The sequence below is a fragment of the Moschus berezovskii genome, chromosome 9 (assembly GCF_049115385.1).
Source record: "Moschus berezovskii isolate FMDL1 chromosome 9, NW_MosBer_1.0, whole genome shotgun sequence".
Taxonomy (NCBI): domain Eukaryota; kingdom Metazoa; phylum Chordata; class Mammalia; order Artiodactyla; family Moschidae; genus Moschus; species Moschus berezovskii.
This window is the reverse complement of record NC_142468.1, coordinates 100,837,275-100,859,086: the sequence shown is the minus strand read 5'-3', so window position 1 is coordinate 100,859,086 and position 21,812 is coordinate 100,837,275. Positions and strand designations below refer to the sequence as shown.

General features: G+C 35.5%; 1 pseudogene; it reads left to right on the top strand.

Annotated features, from left to right (window-relative positions):
* Nucleotides 1–19,783: 19,783 nt before the first annotated feature.
* LOC129562389 (olfactory receptor 4K3-like) lies at nt 19,784–20,822 on the top strand (annotated as a pseudogene).
* The last annotated feature ends 990 nt before the right edge of the window (nt 20,823–21,812 follow it).

Genomic DNA, 21,812 nt, shown 5'->3' with positions numbered 1-21,812 from the left:
AATGTCTCACAGCTTAACTAGTGGTGGTCATTACACATTTTTAAAAAATATATAAATATACAACTTATTCACTCAAAATTTAACTGTATTCACATCAGATGCCTACTTTAGAATTCTGGGCAAAAAGTACAAAAGGTGAAAAAAATCCACAGCCAAATGTAGCTGATTTTATTTCATTTCTGGTTTGTATTCATTTATTTGTATTTTGTTTGCTTATTGCTGGTTGTTTTTCACAAGTATATCTGTAACAGGCTTCAAAATAACTGAGAAAGTTTGAGGCAACTAGCTTATACAAATTTTGCGGTAGAATCACCTAATTAAGCCCATGCTTATTGCAAAACTGATTTGACTAGCTCTGCTTTTTAAAAATTGCTTTCCAGTTCAGTCGCTCAGTCATGTCCAACTCTTTGCAATATCATGGACTGCTGCACACCAGGTTCCATGTCCATCACCAATTCTGAGTTTACGCAAACTCATGTCAATTGAGTCGGTGATGACATCCAACCATCTCATCCTCTGTTGTCCCCTTCTACTCCCACCTTCAATCTAGCCCAGCATCAGGGTCTTTTCCAGTGAGTCAGTTCTTCGCATCAGGTGACCAAAGTAGTGGAGTTTCAGCTTCAGTATCAGTCCTTCCAATGAATATTCAGGACTGATTTCCTTTAGGATGGACTGGTTGGATCTCCTTGAAGTCCAAAGGACTCTCAAGAGTCTTCAACACCACACAGTTCAAAAGCATCAATTCTTCAGTGCTCAGCCTTCTTTATGGTCCAACTGTCATATCCGTACATGACCACTGGAAAAACCATAGCCTTGACTAGACGGACCTTGATTGGCAAAGTAATGTCTCTGCTTTTTTGGAGAATCTCAGGGACGGGGGAGCCTGGTGGGCTGCCGTCTGTGGGGTCGCATAGAGTAGGACATGACGGAAGCGACTTAGCAGCAGCAGCAGGTAGGCCATAGCTTTTCTTCCAAGGAGCAAGCATCTTTTATGGCTGCAATCACCATCTGCAGTGATTTTGGAGCCCCCCAAAATAAAGTCTCTCACCGTTTCCATTGTTTCCCTATCTATTTGCCATGAAGTGATAGGACCGGATGCCATGATCTTAGGTTTTTGAATGTTGAGTTTTAAGCCAGCTTTTTCACCCTCCTCTTTCATCCTCATAAAGAAGCTCTTTAGCTCCTCTTCACTTTCTGCCTTAAGGGTGATGTTATCTGCATATCTGAGGTTATTGATATTCTCCCAGAAATCTTGATTTCAGCTTGTTCTTCATCCAGCCCAGCGTTTCTCATGATGTACTCTATATATAAGGTACTCCTTTCCCAATTTGGAACCAGTCCATTGTTCCATGTCCAGTTCTAACTGTTGCTTCTTGATCTGCAAGCGGATTTCTCAGAAGGCAGGTAAGATGGCCTGGTATTCTCATCTCCTTAAGGATTTTCAAGTTTGTTGTGATCCACATAGTCAAACACTTTAGCATAGTCATAAACGATTTCTAAATTACCTGTTTTTATAAATCTCCTTCAGTAAATAAAATATAGTCTTTCTTTTTGCCCCATTGATACCCAGCAGACAGGGAGAAATATTTTCATGTGAAGGTGCCTTCTGTGAATCCTAGGGATATCCATGCATCTCCAAGCCTCTATCCCATCAATTTCCTACAATTTACTCTCCCAATCATCAAAAACAGAAAGAAAAAGCATCATAATGGTGTATATTCAGTTTCTTCAAAACAACTCCATAGTATTAATACATTTTCCAAATGAGGCTGCATTTTTCACTATATGAACATATCTTTTGGCCAGTTTCCTACTCTGAGAAATATGAATTGACATAAAGTACTAAATCACATCAAGTTTGTAAAGGTATTCATTTCCATGTCTAGAAAGTTTATAGCTCCTTTCGGCTACAGTCTAGTATTTTAAGGATCCCTTACAGTGATCCTTTTTAAAATCTAATTTTTGAAACTTCATTTAAAGAGAACAGGACAGTTCTCTCAAGAAACACATAAAGTAATTTATACACATTTTAGCATCTGGGCATGACACTTAAATATCTGTTGAAAGAATGGTTGAATAAGTGAATTATGCATTATATATTCAGGATCTAGATTAAAATTAGTTATAGAGAAAAGTCAATAGAAATTGGAAACTTTAATCATATGTCAAATTGAATGTTGAATCTTTTAAAACAGAAACAGTCACCATTTTAAAATATTTGTTAAAAATATAGTTTTCCTTTAGATTACTTTTTAAAAAGTAAAAGTAGCTTATACTAATGGGGAAAATATACCATGTCACACATAACAGGATCACTAACTGTAATCCATTTGTATCCTAGATAGCATTCAAAAAAAATAATAACATACTAGTATAGTGTTTGTGTGTGTGTTATGTATATTAGTGTATATATTTATAAGACAACAAGTGTTCATGATACACGCATAGTTATTTCCCTTGGGTTTTTCACTTAAAAATTAAAGATATGTTCATATGAGTGCACAAAAATTATGAACTTTTTGCAGCTATACAGAATTTGATTTTACATCAATAGATGATGCATATATAATCACCCCACAAATGCAGTTGATTTTGGGATTTTAACATTTCCCATAAAAATTCTGTTTTCATCATATCATTGTTTTCTTAAAAACTTATATAAATTTCTAACTATATTATGAGTCCCCAAATGTACTTAGGTCTTCATAGTCAGCCCTTCACCAACCAATCCAATACTATTCTCTAGTATTGAAAAAATTCAACGTCTCTTTCAGCAGAAACTTCATGGCATTCTACATTCTTCACGCATTTTTTTTTCCCCATCCTTGCTTGTTTTCTCCTTCTTAGCTACACAAATTCCTTTGTCGTATAACCAAACCCTTCAGAGTGCATTAAGGCCTCTCTTATACACAATAAAAACCCTCCATAAATTTGAAACTCATGATAATTTCGCTGCATTTATTGTCCATTTCATGCATCCTATAACTTAACTATTTCCCATATACATCACATACATTACATGTATTAAATCTCAGTCTTCTAAAGGAGCACTAGAACAAGAGTTGTTTAAGTTGCTAAGTCATGTCCGACTCCTTAGTTACCTTATGGACTAGAGCCCACCAGTCTCCTCTGTCCGTGGGATTTCCGAGGCAAAAACACTGTAGTGGGCTGCCATTTACTTCTCCAGGGGATCTTGCAGACACAGGGGTTCAACCTGCATTGCCCACATTGGCAGGCAAATTCTTCACCACTGAGCCACCAGGGAAGCCCAGAATAAGAATTCAGTTCAGTTCAGTTGCTCAGTCATGTCCCACTCTTTGTGACCCCATGAACTGCAGCACGCCAGGCCTCCCTGTCCATCACCAACTCCCGGAGTTTACCCAAACTCATATCCATTGAGTTGGTGATGCCATCCAACCATCTCATCCTCTGTCATCCCCTTCTCCTCCTGCCCTCAGTCTTTCCCAGCATCAGGGTCTTTTCAAATGAGTCAGTTCTTTAGATCAGGTGGCCAAAGTGTTGGAGTTTTAGCTTCAACATCAGTCATTCCAATGAGCATCCAGGACTGATCTCCTTCAGGATGGACTGGTTGGATCTCCCTGCAGTCCAAGGACTCTCAAGAGTCTTCTCCAACACCACAGTTCAAAAGCATCAATTCTTTGGCGATCAGCTTTCTTTATAGTCCAACTCTCACATCCATACATGACTACTGGAAAAACCATAGCCTTGACTAGGCGGAACTTTGTTGGCAAAGCATTACTTTGCTTTTTAATATGCTATGTAGGTTGGTCATAACTTTCCTTCCAAGGAGTAAGCATCTTTTAATTTCATGGCTGCAATCGCCATCTGCAGTGATTTTGGAGCCCCCCAAAATAAAGTCAGCCACTGTTTCTACTGTTTCCCCATCTATTTGCCATGAAATGATGGGACCAGATGCCTTGATCTTAGTTTTCTGAATGTTGAGTTTTAAGCCAACTTTTTCACTCTCCTCTTTCACTTTCATCAAGAGGCTCTTTCGTTCTTCTTTAATTCTTCTAATAAGAATTAGGCACAATTTATTTCAACACTAGGTATCTCTGACTTCTAGGGTTAAATTGCTAGTGTGTTTTCCTTCCCAAATAAGGAATTTTTAAGGTACTTGAAAATATACAAATTATTTCTCATAATACTAATACAGCTTATGAAAGCCATCAATAAAGCTGTTGAATGAGTGAAAGCATATAGATATTTAAAAAGAAAAAATTCTAAAAATTTGTTGATATTTTTAGGGTAATATTTCTAAAAATACATAACTAATAATTTTTACAACCAAAGGATTTTTCTACTTTTATTTCTTTCTGTTTTTATAGTGTTACACTAATCTATGATTTTCCTTTAAAGAACATTTTTATATATAGGTTTTTAATCCAAAACCTTACACATATACATACAGAAAGCACACATACACACACACTCATACACTCATACACTCACCCACACATACTCCTAAGGGTATGGAGAAGGCAGAAGACAGAGAAAAGAATCTCTTTTGTTTTCAAAAGGATCATTTTGATTGTCTGCCTGTCACCTTCCCTTTCTGCAAAAGCAAAGTCCTTAACTTCCCTTTGTTAGATGAAAAACTTTCAGATTATTCTAAAATGGTTGAGGATAAAGATGGATATATGAAATCCTGAAATTAACATTTTAATTCTAATGCTCAAACAGTAAAAAATCTTCCTGTAATGCGAGAGAATTGGGTTCATTCCCTGGGTTGGGAAGATCCCCAGGAGGAGAGCATGGCAACCCACTTCAGTGTTCTTGCCTGGAAAACCCCTGTGGACAGAGGAGCCTAGCAGGCTACAGTTCACGGGGTCACAAAGAGTCGGACGTGACTGAGTGACTAAGTACAGCACATAGACTCATGTGCAGGAAGTACAACTGACTAAGTTTTAGAATTTGAAATTTACTCATAGAAGATTATAGTCATCAAAATCCGATAAGAAAAGGACAAACTGTGGTTGATTACCTAGTGCTTTAGGGTTTCCCAGGTGATGCTAGTGGTAAAGAATCTGCTTGCCAATGCAGAAAACATAAGGTCCCAGTTTCGATCCCTGAGTCAGGAAGATCCCCTAGTGAAGGCAATGGCTACCCACTCCAGTATTCTTGCCTGGAGAATCCCAAGGACAGAGCAACCTGGAAGGCTACAGTCCATGGAGTCACAAAGAATTGGACATGACTGAAGCAACTTAGCATGCACCTAGTGCTTTATCTAGAAAGAATAAAATGTTCAAGTATTAGAGAACAGATACAAGATTTATTCTATTTAAAGTTTATATTTTTAATATTTGTAATCTTAATAAAAATGTTAAGTAAAAGTGAATATTCTTAGGTCAGATTTGCCAATTTAGCTGACTTATTTTTCTTTAAAAACAGAATAGGATAAATTGATGTGTTAGATGTGGTAGGTTGATAAGCACAAGAGAATAACACATTTCTTGGAAAACAAGAGGGAAGTTTCCATTCACCCAGTTATTGTTTTAAATAAACACTGTTTGGCATAGTTCGCCATAAAATTTTTGTTGGTAATAACATTGACATGATAAAGTTTGACATGGACGCTGTTTAGCAGATTGAAAATAAAATCACTTGAGTTGTATCAAAGTATACTCAATCATATAATGTTCTTCATGTTGTCACACACATTATGAGACTATGCTATATTTGTATGACAACTAGAGTAATAATGCCTCCTAGAACTCAATAATTGTATCACATTGTTCAGCTTCTAAATGACTTTTCACATCGGATTCTACCTATGGACAATGTGATTATAAGCCAGTATCCAGGAATGTTTCTGTATTGTCTTAATCTACATTAAAATTTACTCCATGACTTACCAACTGTACAGAGTGCTTCAGAACATCACTTGACTCCGGGCACACTGAAACCTAAACAGTGTCTCATTTCAAAATAATTGCATTATTCCTAAAATAGTGACACATGTGAATATTCATTTTCCTAGGGAAAAAGGGATCATAAATATTGAGAGGGTGATAATAAAAAAAGGATATATTTTGAGACCTAACAATACCCAACTGATGATCAAATACCAATGGGAATTATTAAAGATGCTATACTGTTTTCCCTTAATTACAATAGTAGTAAACATTCTTTTCTAGTATCACATAATTATAGAAATTGATATGCTTTACTTATGGACAACAGATAAGAGGGCAATATAAAACCACTTTCAAGTCTGGTGTATTCAAATTATGAAAATTTACTTGAAGAGTATTAAAAGGCATCAAATGCAAAATATATCTAAAGTTTACTGTAAACTAACTTTAGTTTTTTTTAATGTATAATGCATTTTAAATAGAACTGGGCCTATTAAAATACAAGACTTGAAAAGATAATGTTAGGTAATTATATTTCCCTCTACTTCCTCATTTCCACCCCCCAGTTTTAAGAAAATTTTCCTGTGGACTATTTCTTTTTACTCTCATATTCAACTGAAAAGTACATTTTCCCATTAATATTAGCAGACTTCTGTGTCTGTATCCACTCCTATTCAAAGTAAGATATGCTTTGAATTGCCTGTTTCAGTTTTCAGTAAGACCAATACTCTAAGAATGATGAGAACTGTGAATACCACATAATTCAATGTTTCTTGGATAATTTTTGTATATTAATAAAAAAAATGCCTTTCTTGACCAGAGGAATTGCTTTCATATGAAGTACCCTTATAGACTCTGCAATGTTACAAATCTTTACTTGTATTCATGGTGGTTGCTTTTATAAGAGGCTAAGCAGATTTAAGAGCTGAGCAGGTGTCAATTCTATTGAATATCTGTTTTTATACCACTGGGGTTTCAAGAGTGAATCCAATACAATCCATTTTCTGATTTTGTGCAGGTTTGCCATCAGAGAAATTTGCCTAAACTCATCTTCAGATTATTTTCCCCATGGGCACCGAGTTCAGATCAGAGAAGTGGCTTCAGCAGCTGTGTATGAGAGAAATATGCACATCTATTTTTTGTTTGATGTTCCCATGTCAATGTATTTCATGACTCCAAGTAGCTGTTTCTAAGAATTCTAAGTCATCTGAAAGAACTTGCAGATGCATTCCAGTTTCCTGGATCTAGGTTTTGTTTTGTTTTTTTTCTCAAGAGATTTCTACATGACCTTTTAAATCTTCCTCAAAGTTCCCATGAAAGTTTCCATGACCAAGTTCTCAAAATAAGAGTGGTTTTATTTTCCAATTATCTGGAGCCCATGTACTTGACCACATAGGAAGAACACTGGTTTAAGAGACTATCAATGTCTGAAGATATCACTGTGACTATGAACAGAATTCCTATTGCAATACTAACATGGGATACGTGGCACATTTGTCATACAGATTTACCTTTTTCAACATTTTTATTGCTTATTGGGACTGATTCTGGCTGATTAATAATGCAAAGAGCAACATGGCCTTCATTCTGGAAAGCCCACCGCTAAAAATTAGCCCAAAACGCCTGTTTGGTTTGACCAGGAAAGAATCAAATGGCTTAGACTGGGTTTTCCAAGTTAGTAACTACTAGACAGACACGATTATTTTAGATAACCGCTGTTTCATTTCTCTTTTCTTCTTTTTTCCTTTCTTCCTTCTTTCTTTCCTTCCTCCTTCTGTCATACTCTCTTCCTCTGTTTCATTTCTGTGGTTTCTTTAGAGTATGTAATATGTAACTTTAAATTACATAACTTTTCCAGTCCTGGCCACAGGACTGGAAAAGGTCAGTTTTCATTCCAACCCCAAAGAAAGGCAATGCCAAAGAATGTTCAAACTACCACACAGTTGCACTCATCTCACACGCTAGCAAAGTAATGATCAAAATTCTCCAAGTCAGGCTTCAACAGTACATGGACCGAGAACTTTCAGACGTTCAAGTTGGATTTAGAAAAGGCAGAGGAACCAGAGATCAAATTGCCAACATCCGTTGGATCATTAAAAAAGCAAGAGAGTTCCAGAAAAACATTTATTTCTGCTTTATTGAACCGTGTCGATCACAAGAAACTGTGGAAAATTCTTCAAGAGATGGAAACACTAGATGACCTCACCTGCCTCCTGAGAAATCAGTATGTCATTCAAGAAGCAACAGTTAGAACCAAACATGGAACAACAGACTGGTTCCAAATTGGAAAAAGCCTTAGTCTTTCAGCTGTGTCTGACTCTTTGTGATCGCATGGACTGTAGCCTGCCAGGCTCCTCTGTCCATGGGGTTTTCCAGGCAAGAATACTGGAGTGGGTTGCCATTTCCTTTTCTAGGGAATCTTCCCAACCCAGGAAACTAGTTTGGGCCTCTTGCATTGCAGGCAGAGTCTTTAATGTCTGAGCGACCAAGGAAGCCCTCCAAATTTGGAAAGGAGTATATCAAAGCTGTATATTTAACTTTATATGCAGAGTACATCACATGAAATGCCAGGCTGGGTGAAGCACAAGCTGGAATCAAGATTGCTGAGAGAAATATCAATAACCTCTGATACACAGATGACACCACCCTTACGGCAGAAATGAACTAAAGAGCCTCTTTATGAGGGTGAAAGAGGAGAGTGAAAAAGCTGGCTTAAAACTCAACATTCAAAAAACTAAGATCGTGGCATCCAGTCCCATCATTTCATGGCAAATAGGGAAACAATGGAAACAGTGAGAGACTTTATTTTCGTGGGCTCCAAAAATCACTGCAGATGGTGACTGCAGCCTTGAAATTGAAAGACAGTTGCTCCTTGGAAGAAGACCTACCTAGACCACATATTAAAAAGCAGAGACATTACGTGGCCAACCAAAGTCTGTCTAGTCAAAGCTACAGTTTTTCCAGTAGTCATGTATGGATGTGACAGTTGACCATAAAGAAGGCTGAGTGCTGAAAATTGGATGCTTTTGAACTGTGGTGTTGGAGAAGACTCTTGAGAGTCCCTTGCACTTCCAGGAGATCAAGCCAGTGAATCCTAAAGGAAATCAGTCCTGAATATTCATTGGAAAGACATGCTGAAGCTGAAATTCCAATACTTTGGCCACCGGATATGAAGAACTGACTCATTGGAAAAGACCCTGACTGGGAAAGACTGAAGGCAGCAGGAGAAGGGGACGACAGAGGGTGAGATGGTTGGATGTCGGTTGGATGTCATCACCAACTCAATGGACAAGAGTTTGAGCAAGCTCTGGGAGTTGGTGATGAACAGGGAAGCCTGGTGTGCTTCAGTCCATGGGGTTGTAAAGAGTCAGGCATGACTGAGTGACTGAACTGAACTGAACTTTAAATTGTCACTTTCTGATTTCTGTCAACTTAAATACTCACAACCTAAAAGTTGAGAGCTTTTTTTTTTTTTCCAGTGAGGATTTTTAGAACTTCAAACCTAGAAGACAGCATCTAAAATGACCCTGAGAGAACTGCTCCAAGGAGTTGAAGGGAAGAACCAGGTTATATAAAATTTTTTCAACAAAAGGCACATAGTCTGAACAACAAAATATTGTTGTTACTTAAAGAAAACTGGATAACTCAAGTTAAGGAATTTAGTTCTTTTCCATGTATGGGAAGATGCAAGAGTTTGGGCTCACTGAAATCATCCCATTTATTTGCACCTGAGCTGTGTAGGACCAGTATCTTGTGTCGGTCACATCCTGAGTTTCCTTGTGGCTCACTGTAGGGAGTGGCTATAATCTGATGGCTTCAATATGGCAGGTATTCTTCTCCTTCCGAGTTCCCTCAGAGCTTACCAGCTCACCATGGTGGTGGCTGCAATTGCTAATGTCTGTAACATCTTCGTTTACTGATATGGCAAGAAACGTTCTATTTCTCATACCTCCAGATAATTATAACATTTCATTAAATAAATGTAAGAAACTTCTTTATGCACTTTCTCGTCTATGAACTATTGTCATATTCAAATTTTATTTGTACATAAATAAATGTAAAAATTTTCATTACAACTTCATTTAACATATTTATATAAGCATCAGGTTGCTAAGAATTCTTTAATCTTTTGTATGCTTTAAAAAGTCTTGATTTCAACTTTAAGTTTTAAAGGTAGCTTTATTGTAGGTTCAAAGGTCTTCTTGATCATTTTAAGATATTTAGCAGCATTCCTTCTTCTATCCATTAAATTCCAATAGCAGCCCCCACATGTGACATCCAACCAGGTCCCCAGATAATGCCGAATGTCCCTTCATGGAGAATCCCACTGATATATGACATCCAATCATTAGCTAATAAAAATTCAAAGAAGTAAGATATGATCTATATGATCAAGAGATACATATTCAGAAATGATTTAGATGAATAAGCTTTTAAAATTAAAAATTTTGAAATAGACATTATATAAATAAATCAAGAATTTAAAGGAAAATATGAACATGAGAGAAAAAAATGAAGATATGAAATAAATAACCAAATGAAATTGGCGGGCGGTAAAACAAAGGTCCGTCTAGTCAAGGCTATGGTTTTTCCCGTGGTCATGTATGGATGCGAGAGTTGGACTGTGAAGAAAGCTGATCGCCGAAGAATTGACGCTTTTGAACTGTGGTGTTGGAGAAGACTCTTGAGAGTCCCTTGGACTGCAAGGAGATCCAACCAGTCCATTCTAAAGGAGATCAATCCTGGGTGTTCATTGGAAGGACTGATGCTAAAGCTGAAACTGCAATACTTTGGCCACCTCATGAGACGAGTTGACTCACTGGAAAAGACTCTGATGCTGGGAAAGGTTGGGGGTGGGAGGAGAAGGGAACGACAAAGAATGAGATGGCTGGGAATGGCATCACTGACTCGATGGACATGAGTTTGAGTGAACTCCGGGAGTTGGTGATGGACAGGGAGGCCTGGCGTGCTGTGATTCATGGGGTCGCAGAAAGTCGGACACGACTGAGCCACTGAACTGAACTGAACTGAAAATATAATACAGAAACTGAAAAATTCCATTTGGGAAACAAAGGAAAAATAAAACACTTGGATAGAAAATAGAAATCATCTAAGCTAAACCAGAAACAGAACAAAATTGGAGAAAAACTTAAAAAAGCCTCTATAACCTATGAAAAATATCACATAATATACCACATGTAGTACCGGAGTCAGGGATGGAAGAAAGAAATATCTAAAGACATAATGTTTAAAAAAATCTAAATTTAATGAAAAGTATGCTGGGCTGGATGTGTTACAAGATGGAAACAAGACTGCCAGGAGAAATATCAACAACATCAGATAGGTGGATGATACCACTCTAATGGCAGAAAGTGAAGCGGAACTAAAGAGATTCTTGATGTGGGTGAAGGAGGAGTGTGAAAAATCCAGCTTAAAACTCAATATTAAAAATCTAAGATCATGGCATCCAGTCCCATCACTTCATGGCAAAGAGAAGGGGAAAAAGCAGTGACAGATTTCCTCTTTTTGGGCTCTGAGATCACTGTGGTTGGTGGCCACAGCCATGATATTAGAAGACGATTGCTTCTTGGCAGGAAAGCTATGACAAAACTAGACAGTGTGTTACAAAACAAAGACATCACTTTGCTGACAAAGGTCCATATCGTCAAGGCTATGGTCTTTCCAGTAGTCATGTCCAGATGTGAGAGTTGGACCATAAAGAAGGCAGAGTGCCAAAGAATTGATGCTTTCAAACTGTGGTGCTGGAGAAGACTCTTTAGAGGCCCTTGGAAAGCAAGGAGATCAAACCAGTTGATCTTTAAGGAAATCAACACTGAATACACTTTGGAAGGTTTGTTGCTGAAGAAGAAGAAACTTTGGCCACCTGATGCGAACAGTTGACTCATTGGAAAAGACCCTTATGCTGGGAAAGACTGAAGGCAGAAGGAGAATAGGGTGACAGAGGATGAGATGGTTGGATGGCACCACTGATTCGGTGGACATGGTGAGGGATAGGGAAGCTTGGTGTGCTGCAGTCTATGGGGTTGCGAAGAATCAGACATGATTTGATGACTGAATAACAACAATGAACCCACAGATCAAAGAACAAAATGAGGTTGATGAACTCTTTTAATTTTTGTCTGTCTCTCCTTCAATTCTCAGTGATAATCCTGCTGGGTAGAGTATTCTAGGTTTATTTTTTTATCCTTCAGCAATTTATATCATGTCATTCCCTTCCAGACTGCAAAGTTTCTGCAGAAAATTCAGCCGATAGTCTGATAGGGATTCTTTGGTATATGACTCTTTGGTTTTTCTCTTGCTGCCTTTAGAATTCTCTATCTTTAATTTTTGCCATTTTAGTTATGATATGACTTGATGTGGGTCTCTTCAGGTTCTTCTTGATTAGGGTTCTCTGTGATGAATATCTGAATATTTACCTTCTGCCTGAATATCTGTCTCCTTTTTTTAGTCTCAGGAATTTTTTAGGCATAAATTCATCAACACTGAACACTCTGCTTGACAAAGGCAGTGTTCACTCTACTGCGGAGTTGTGCTGGAGGTAGAGGGGCCAGACTGGGTGACTGGCATGGGCAAAGGTACATGTTGGGGTGCTTTCTGGAAACCAGCCAGAGCCTGAGGCAGTTTCAACCTGCTTCCTCTTCCTTGTTCCTGGGAGTGAGAAAGATGTACATGCCCTTCACCAGTGTGTCTGGGTTTCTCACAGTCCTCTATAAGTTCCACTGGTTTTCAAATCAGCTAATGGGACTCCTCTTCCTAGTGTCAGACTCCAGGGCTGGGGTGTCAGATATGTGATTTGAACTGCTCACTCCCCAGGGAGGATCTCCAAACCCCCTTTCTTCTAACCCTTTTTCTTCTAACCCCTTTTCTCCAAACCCCTTTTCCTCTGATGGGTTGTGAGTCCTGAACTGATCTCTGCTCTTCCCTTCCTACCCAATTCTGTGTGTATCTTTCTTACAAACAAGAGTCTTTCTGCCAGTTTCAAAGTTGTTTTCAGTGAGAATTGCTCCACATGTAGATGTTTTTGATGTGTTTCTGGGGGGAGGTGCAATAAGCATCCTCCTATTCCACCATCATCTCTGTCTACTCCCTCTAAGTTATTTCACTTAAAACATTTGGAAATTTTTTCATTAGTGAAACAAATGTTCCTTGTGTTTCTTTTTTAAAGGGATTATTTTAAATTATGGTTTTAATCTCTTTGATACACAGCATGTACATTTTCTTTCTTCTCTTGCCAGTAGTATAATTTGTGGTTTCAAGATTTGCTTGTTTCACTTAAGTTGTCCATTCACAAGATTTGGGCAAAAAGAGTTAAATAGGTACTTCACAAAAGGGAATATTCAAATAGATAATAATCATATAAAAAGGTATTCCTTATTACTAGTAATCAGGGAAATGTACACATAACCACAATTAGTATTGCTATGTACATAAGAATATAGCTTTAAATTAAAAAAGGTTGAGAATATCAAAGTCTGTGAAGGATACGGAACATCTAGAATTCTTGTACACTGCTGGTGGGAGGATATATTGGTGAAACAACATCGGAAACTGGCAGTTTCTAAAAGACATGCCTACCTAGGAGCCAGTAATTTCACTGCAAGGTATACACCTAAAGAGAAAGAAATGATCATGTCCAAAAGAAATGTACAAGAATGCTTATAGCAGATTTGGGAATAACACATTAACCCTTTAACAGGTATATTATTTTCTTAAGAGTATCTAAACTATGAATACGTGAAGTAATCAATATGTGAAACTGTCAATATAGAGGCAGAAAATAAGTACTTTTGGATATTATTAACCAGGCTTTTCACTGAAATCACAATATAATTCAACAAAATAATTGGTTGCATAGGTCATTTATTGACATAATAAACATTGGCAGTCAAGTGTGAGAAATAAATTAGCTGCTGTCTGACATGGAAGAAATAAAAAAACAGTAAATCTCTTTAATTTTAACCAAATTTTAACCAGTTTGAACTCTTCTGGAACAGTGCAGTTATGGGGGAGCTTGCAAATCCAAGAGGAACTAATTATAGAGGAAAATAGGTATCAGAGGAATGTGACTCTTAGGAATAAGTTATTTCCAATATTTGCAATTAAATTTGTTCTCTTGACTCTTATTCAGATAATAGGATTAAAGAAAGATGCTTATGGCTAGGAAACTATTTTTTGAAGAAATTTTCTATAATAAAGTGAATTATAATTAATCTTGTTTCTTTTATTTATAAATCCTTCTTACTTTGTATTTTTGAAAATTCAATTTTATCTACACTTTATATATACACTCAGTTTTTATATCCATGTCTGCTTTTTGAAATGTGGATGTATTGTTTGGTTGGCAAAGCCTTATTTTTGTCCCTTGTTATTGTGAAAAACTACACACTAATGAGAGAATTTGAATATTCTAGCTTGCCAAATACATGTCCTTTAAATTGCTGAGGGAATTCAGTTATAAGATGCCAGATTTTCCCAAGGTCGATAATTGACACATTTTTCATGTTGTCTTGTACATTTTCAAGTAAAATTCTCCTTTATTAGAATTTGCACATACAGAAAGAAGATTAAAGAAAGTGGGAGCAAGTGAAAAAAAAATTCTAGAAGAATCTCAGTGATTTTCAGCCACAACTCTCAAAGCAGGTACAAGGTATGGAGAAAAAAACTAAAGACATTTTTATGTTTGAATACATTAAATAAAATATTTATTCAAACATCTTTAATTTTAAAAATTAAATATCTTTATTACAAAATATTTGTGATATATCAAGATATATGGGAAAATATAACCAGAAATCTAATTCTGCTGCTGCTGCTGCTGCTAAGTCACTTCAGTCGTGTCCGACTCTGTGGGACCCCATAGACGGAAGCCCACCAGGCTCCCCCATCCCCGGGATTCTCCAGGCAAGAACACTGGAGTGGGTTGCCATTTCCTTCTTCAATGTGTGAAAGTGAAAAGTGAAAGTGAAGTCGCTCAGTCGTGTCCGACCCATAGCGACCCCACGGACTGCAGCCTATCAGGCTCCTCCATCCATGGGATTTTCTAGGCAAGAGTACTGGAGTGGCTTGACATTGCCTTCTATCCAACTAAATCACCAAAACTTTGCTGTGTATGATCTCAAGCTATATTTTTATGGAAATTAATTTCTTTTTCCACAGGTTCAAACATCACATATATTTTCCTAAACATTTTATACTTCACTTAGTCTTAATTTTTTTACATGGCTCTTGATATTGTCCTGTTGACTCGTAAAAAATTGACATTAAGGGCATATATATTGACTGTTTCTCTCCAGTTTAGCTCTTGCCTCTTACAATCTTTTCATGTTTTTTATATAATAGAGAGTTTACTCATCCTCACTGAATAAAATCTATTCACCTTTATTTTTGCCTTTTACATGATCCTAACTCAATACTATAAAATAACAAAATGAATATATTTACTTATAGGTTTATCTTGATCTTACCCAATATTAATACAAAAGAGTATATATATTCACATATATTTATGTCAGTATTTTATTTTTGAAATTATTGTTGAAATATTTAAAGTATTTGAATTTATTTTTCTTTAAGATATGTAGCTAACCAGCCATATTTATTCTCAAATAACTGAAAATTTATCCTTAAGAACATATTTTTAATCTATGACTATTTTTAAATTCTCAGGTTTCTTACAATCACTTCATTACTCCATCTAATGTTATGAAACTAAAATATCATTTTATTACTCTGCTTTGTAGTACATTTTAATATCAGATTTCATTGTCCTTCACTTCAAGAATTTTTCTCATTATTCACAGAGGAAACTTTGGAAAGGCTGAAGGGTAAGGGGACAGAGATATCGTCCTGACTTTCTTGAAGTTTCTTTGTCAAAGTTGATATACAACTTAGAATATGTTTCCAATTCTGGCTATGCATGATTGATTGCCAAATCCGTAATTACCAGCTTAGAGTTGCCACTGCAACTCTAAGTGCTTTAGGCAGTAGATGATAAACTGGCACAGCAAGTTAATATCACAAGTTTCAGGTTACTTATGGATAATTTTAAATATTCCATTATAGTTGTGTGTAAAATAAATGACTCTCTGATTCAAAGCTTTCGGTAGACAAACGCCAACTACATTTTTGAGAGCACTTATCCAGGACTAGACTCTAATTCAATTTTATTAAATTGTACAGAATTTGAACTTATAAAATTTAGAATCTTTATTAAACTTTATATGTTAATATGCCAGAGGTAGGCAGTCTTGGTAGTTTAATGAACTGATACTTCTCTGAAATTTGTATGAAATATTTCATTAAAATATTGCAGCAATTTAAAATATAACATTTACAAATTTAATATGTCATATGTTTTTCCAGATCAGCACACATGCATTTCCATTTTAAAATAATCCCACAAATAGTGGAATTTTGAGGAGCTTCTCGATTTTTGGTTATTAAAGACAATGATGCAAAGAGCATGCAATTATGTTTCTTTGAACACTTAGCCTATAAATCCCACAAGTGGAAGTTCTCCATTAAACTGTCGTAAAATCTTTAAACCTAAGATATAGTGCCAACTCCCCCTCCCCAAATATATATAGGGCCAATATATAAAAGAGAATTATTAAACTCTATCTCACATTCTGTCAAAATTAATTTTTAAATGTGATAAGTAAAATTACATATTTTGCTATAAATTGCATTTCCTTAATTATCAATAAAGTTGAGAAGGGTTTTTTAAAGATATTTGAAGTTCTACTTCTGTGAATTGCTAATCCATATGGTTTTTCCACTTTTCCACTGTTTCTTTAACCTTTTCTTACTAATCAAACTTCTTAGTTTGAAACAGTTCTTAGTTTCATTTGTTGAAACTATATTCTCATCTCTTTTTTATGATCACTTTTTTATTTTTTACATTTAGTAAAGTCAAAGTTACTAGTCCATATTTTCCTAGAGTTTAGTTTTTGCATCATATCTAAAACATTTTTAATGAGCTATTTTTAATGGGTTAAAATATGCACCTATGTTTGCCTTTACTGTTTTCATAGCTGTATTTTTCTAATCTAAATCTTTTACATTTCTGAGATTTATTTTCAAAAGAGAAGTGAAATTAGAGGTTTGATCTTGCCATTCCTGATCGCTAAGTAGTTGCCCCATTATCATTTACTATTTCCTTTATTGATCCCAAAATCTATCTCTATTATATATCTCATTTACGTATGTGTTTGTGTCTAGGTGTGGACAATACAATTGACTCTGAACACATCCTGGAGAAGGAAATGGCAACCCACTCCAGTACTCTTGCCTGGAGAATTCCATGGACAGAGGAGCTTGGTGAGCTATTTATGGTCCATGGGATCACAGTCAGACATGACTGAGCTACTAACTTGGACACATGGGGAGATTAGGGGCACCAACCCTCCAACACAGTGGAACTAAAAAATTATATAATACTGCAGTATTTATTATTGGAAAAAGTCTGCATATGCACAGTTCAAACCCTTGTTATTCAATGGTCAACTGTAGGTTTGTTTCATTTTTCTGTCTCATTCTTTCCGCTCTGGGTCCTTACTCTCTGAAATCTGTAATTTGTGGAATAAACAGTGCATGAAGACAAACACTGCTATGTCACATGGCAGAGTCATATGTGAAAAGTATGATTTAGTGGAAAAACTTATAAGCAAAAATTTAGCAAAATTCCTTCTTTTCTCATCATCTCGTGGGAAGCTGGGTTATTGCTGCACGTAGACTTAGAATGCGTCCTAGGAAAGTTATCTCACCCACTGCCTGGTCTACTTTATAATCAGGCAAACCTGAGAACAAACTGGAAGAAAAGATTAAAATATCAAATCTTTAAAGTTAAGCAATATTAATTTTGAAGCCAAATATTTAGGAGAATATGATTAAGCCAACTAATGGTATTGATTGATATTGTGGAATTCTGACATTAGAAATGTCCTCTTTCCCAAAACAGAGCCACCAGCATCAACTACTTATTACATACTGGCTCATCAGTAAACAGTTACATTTGTTTCTCCACAAATGTGCTTTACTATGTCATCTGTTGTCATTTCTGATATTTCACTTGTTTCTTTGGTTTATTTTTACATCCTTGAGCCAAAATCAAACTGTCTTATATGGCTTTATAAGTAGGTTTTGGCAGTACAAATCTTCTAGCTTTGTTCTTCAAAACAGCCTTGGCTCATCTTGATCTTTTGTAATTCAATATACATTTTAGAATTAACATGTCAATTTTCCAAAAACTCCTACTTGAATTCAGATTGGGAGTACATGAATATATATGTGAACTTAAAGATAATTGGCATATTTTACAATTTATGAATCTAATATTTATTAGATGCTTATTTTGTTGTCATTTGTAAATTATGTTACTTGCCTAACTCTTTAATTTTGTTAATTATATAAAGTGAGTTTCTAGTATTGAACCATTTTTGCATTCCTACAATAAAATCAGGTGGTCAGAATGAGAGCTAAAAAATTACCAATATTTGTGCAAAGTAGTATTTATATAAATCTTTATTGAGAAATTTGCATTATTTGATTAGTTGAAAATGACTAGTAATTGTGCTTCTGGTAATGTAATCTTGAAAAAATTTTTTACATGTAAATGGATATGTACAAGTATATTATACAATTTTAGAATATCAGTTTGTCAGTAAAAATAAAATCATTTGCAAAATGTTGTTATGACAGGACATCACTTAATCATTTTCGTGTCATACACAAACTAGTCAGATGATAAGTGAACTTTACCTCTGCCAGTATTTTTTATTTTCTTTAAAAAATCTGATGCAAAATGATAAAAATGCATATACTTGTTAATTCTGAAAACAGGATGATCTTTATTATAGTATTTTTTACTTTTCTGAATTCTTAAAATATTTAAAAATATTTTCCTTTGCTCAGCTAGAAACCCGTTTTTTGGTTTTTTTTAGATCTCTTAACAATATGTTGTGTTCTTCTTCGAACCTGGTATATATTCCTTGTTATTTTGTTTCAAAAATTCTGGCTAGCATTATTCATGGTGGAAGTGGATGTCATTCTACAAAGGTCTGCTTTACACATCCAGAGCAATATGGATGTGTTCCCTGATAAACAGATTTCCTTTTGTTTATCAGGGATCTATAAGCCAGCAGCAAGCATCCATTTAGGCTATCTCTGCCCTGTACTTCACAATCTACTAAATTCATAGGCCCAAAGGAAATCAGGGCCTGTGGGAGAAGACTCAAATATTTGGACACTTCTTCCGTCTCAGAAAAAAATAAGACGAGAAGCTATCTCAGTTTGCCAACATAGATTCATTTGTCTCAAAGACTCATCATGTTTATTATCTCTGTTCATCTAACTTTCAGCCGCAAATACAGAATGACTTCTAGATTGTTGATGCTCTATATTCCAGTTACTCAGTTTCATTTCTCTCGGTCCTGCTTATAATTAGAAAACCACTTGGCCTTTCTTTCACTTACATGACCCTTACTATTATTAGAGTTCAAGATGGTAGACCTTAATTTTTGTCTATGGAGGATGAATAAACCTATTTCTCAAACTCTAAAAACGTGGCAAGGAGCTTGAATATTCTCTCACCAGCTGAGATAATCACTTTTCTTATAATTAGCCCAAATATGAGTTACATATTGACAGTTTCAATTTTCTTCAAACATCTTGGTTTATGGTAGATATTCCTTATAATTTTTGTTAAGAAATTGTGTCTATCTCTTTCAAAAAGCTGGATTTAGTGTTGATTCTTTATTATCCTTTTTAAGCATTTCAGTGAATTTTAGGGAAAAAAAGTAAGTGACTATGCACTTATCTTTCAAGTTTAACTAACAGACTTTCTATTTTGATTTTGTTTTAGGTAACATATGCCAACAGCCAAACAAATGGAAAAATAAAATCACTCTGTAGTGGCTGAATTTATTTTGCTGGGACTCACAGAGTTTCATGAGTTACAGATTTTCTTTTTTTTTCTTTTTTACCATTATTTACATAGCCATTTTATTAAGTAACCTCATTATTATCTTGGTAGTGAAACTGGACCCTCAATTACAGTCTCCAATGTACTTCCTACTGGTCAACCTGTCCTTTATTGGTATGTCTCTGGCTTCCTTTGCTACTCCTAAAATGATTGGTGACTTTATTAGTAAAAATAAGGCTATTTCTTATGAAGGATGCATGGCCCAGATTTTTTCCTTCACCATTTAGGTGGAAGTGAGATGATGTTGCTTGTAGCCATGGCAATTGATAGATTAATTGCCATATGCAAACCCCTTCATTACAAAATATTATAAGCCACCGTATTTGCACTGTATTTTCTCCTGGACTACTGGGTTTGTGCACTCTGTTAGCCAAATGGTTTTTATAGTGACTTTACCATTCTGTGGCCCCAGTGTTGTGGATAGTTTTTTTTGTGACCTGCCTCAGGTGATCAAACCTGCACTGACACCTATGTCTTCACATTTAGTGGCTACTTTCTTTGTTCTGTTTAACATTTCTGTTCATTTCCTATAGCATCATCCTGATAACTGTCCATCATCACTCCTCCAGTGGATATTCCAAGGCCATGTCCACTTTTTCAACCCACATCACCGTGGTGGTACTATTCTTTGGACCTTGCCTCTTTATCTATATATGGCCATTCAGCCATGTTTTCATAGATAAGATCTTCTCTGTGTTTTATACAATTTTTACTCCCCTTTTAAATCCAATCATTTACTCATTTAGGAATAAAGACATGAAGAAAGCAATAATAAAAATAAAGTCCAAGAATGTGAGTTCCAGATCAGCCTTTTAACTTAAATATTACAATCATCAAAGGCATCATCGTTGTTGTTATTGTAATCATCATCCAGAGATACAGGTATAAGATTTTACACTGAACATAAGTCATATTTTGGGAAATTATTACTTTTCCTTACACAAGCATATATGCAACAAAGCATTCTGAATTGTACATCCAAGTGCAAATCATTCCAATATATTATCATTCATTTATGTTGTAATTTTAAAATTTTCTATAAATTCTTAGATTTTAAAATACTGTTTGTTGAGTTCTAACCATGTCTAAGGCACTTTGCATGCATTTTCTCTTAACCTCACACAATGAAAATAGAGAATATTATTTATATTTATCACCAGAAAACTGCACATTAAAAATTTAACAAACTTGTCACAAAAATTGTTAAGTACTAGACCTAGAATCAGATCCTACATGTAACTACAAAATCTATGCTGTTATAAGTAAAATATTTTTATCTAAACTTTAATTAGTATTCATACATTTTTGCTTCCTGTCTTCTCCCTTACATGTCGTAGTCCCAATAATTAAATCTTCCCAACAAAAGGTTAAAATGATTTTCCATTGATCTGAAAGTAAAAAGAAACCAACAATTTCTGTTTCCTTATGCCTCTGATTCAATAAAAAGAGTTTATTACAACAGCTAAGAAGGTTGACCCACTGAGCAAGGTGTACTAGTACTACTGATACACAGCAGGGTAGGAAAAATCATGTTTGAAACCCATGTGATTCTCTATGGTGCCTCACAGTATGTGCATATCAAGCAGATTCATGTCAATGTATGGCAAAACCAATACAATAATGTAAAGTAATTAGCCTCCAATTAAAATCAATAAATTTTAAAAAATAATAAAATTTCTTTTTTCTTAAAAAAAAAATAAAATCACACAACCTAGTATAAATTAGAATTTGATTCACTCCACCAAGTAAAGAATCACCATCATTGGAGATCTTGGATGAAGACAGAAGAAGAATGCAATTGGTAGTAAAAGAAGATAGACATAAATAAATACTACAATAGTTTAGTAGAATGATGATTATAGAAACTAAGACTGTTTCTTCCTAAAATATTTATGGTCATTGTGTATGTATAGTATTTACTGACAAATTTCAAT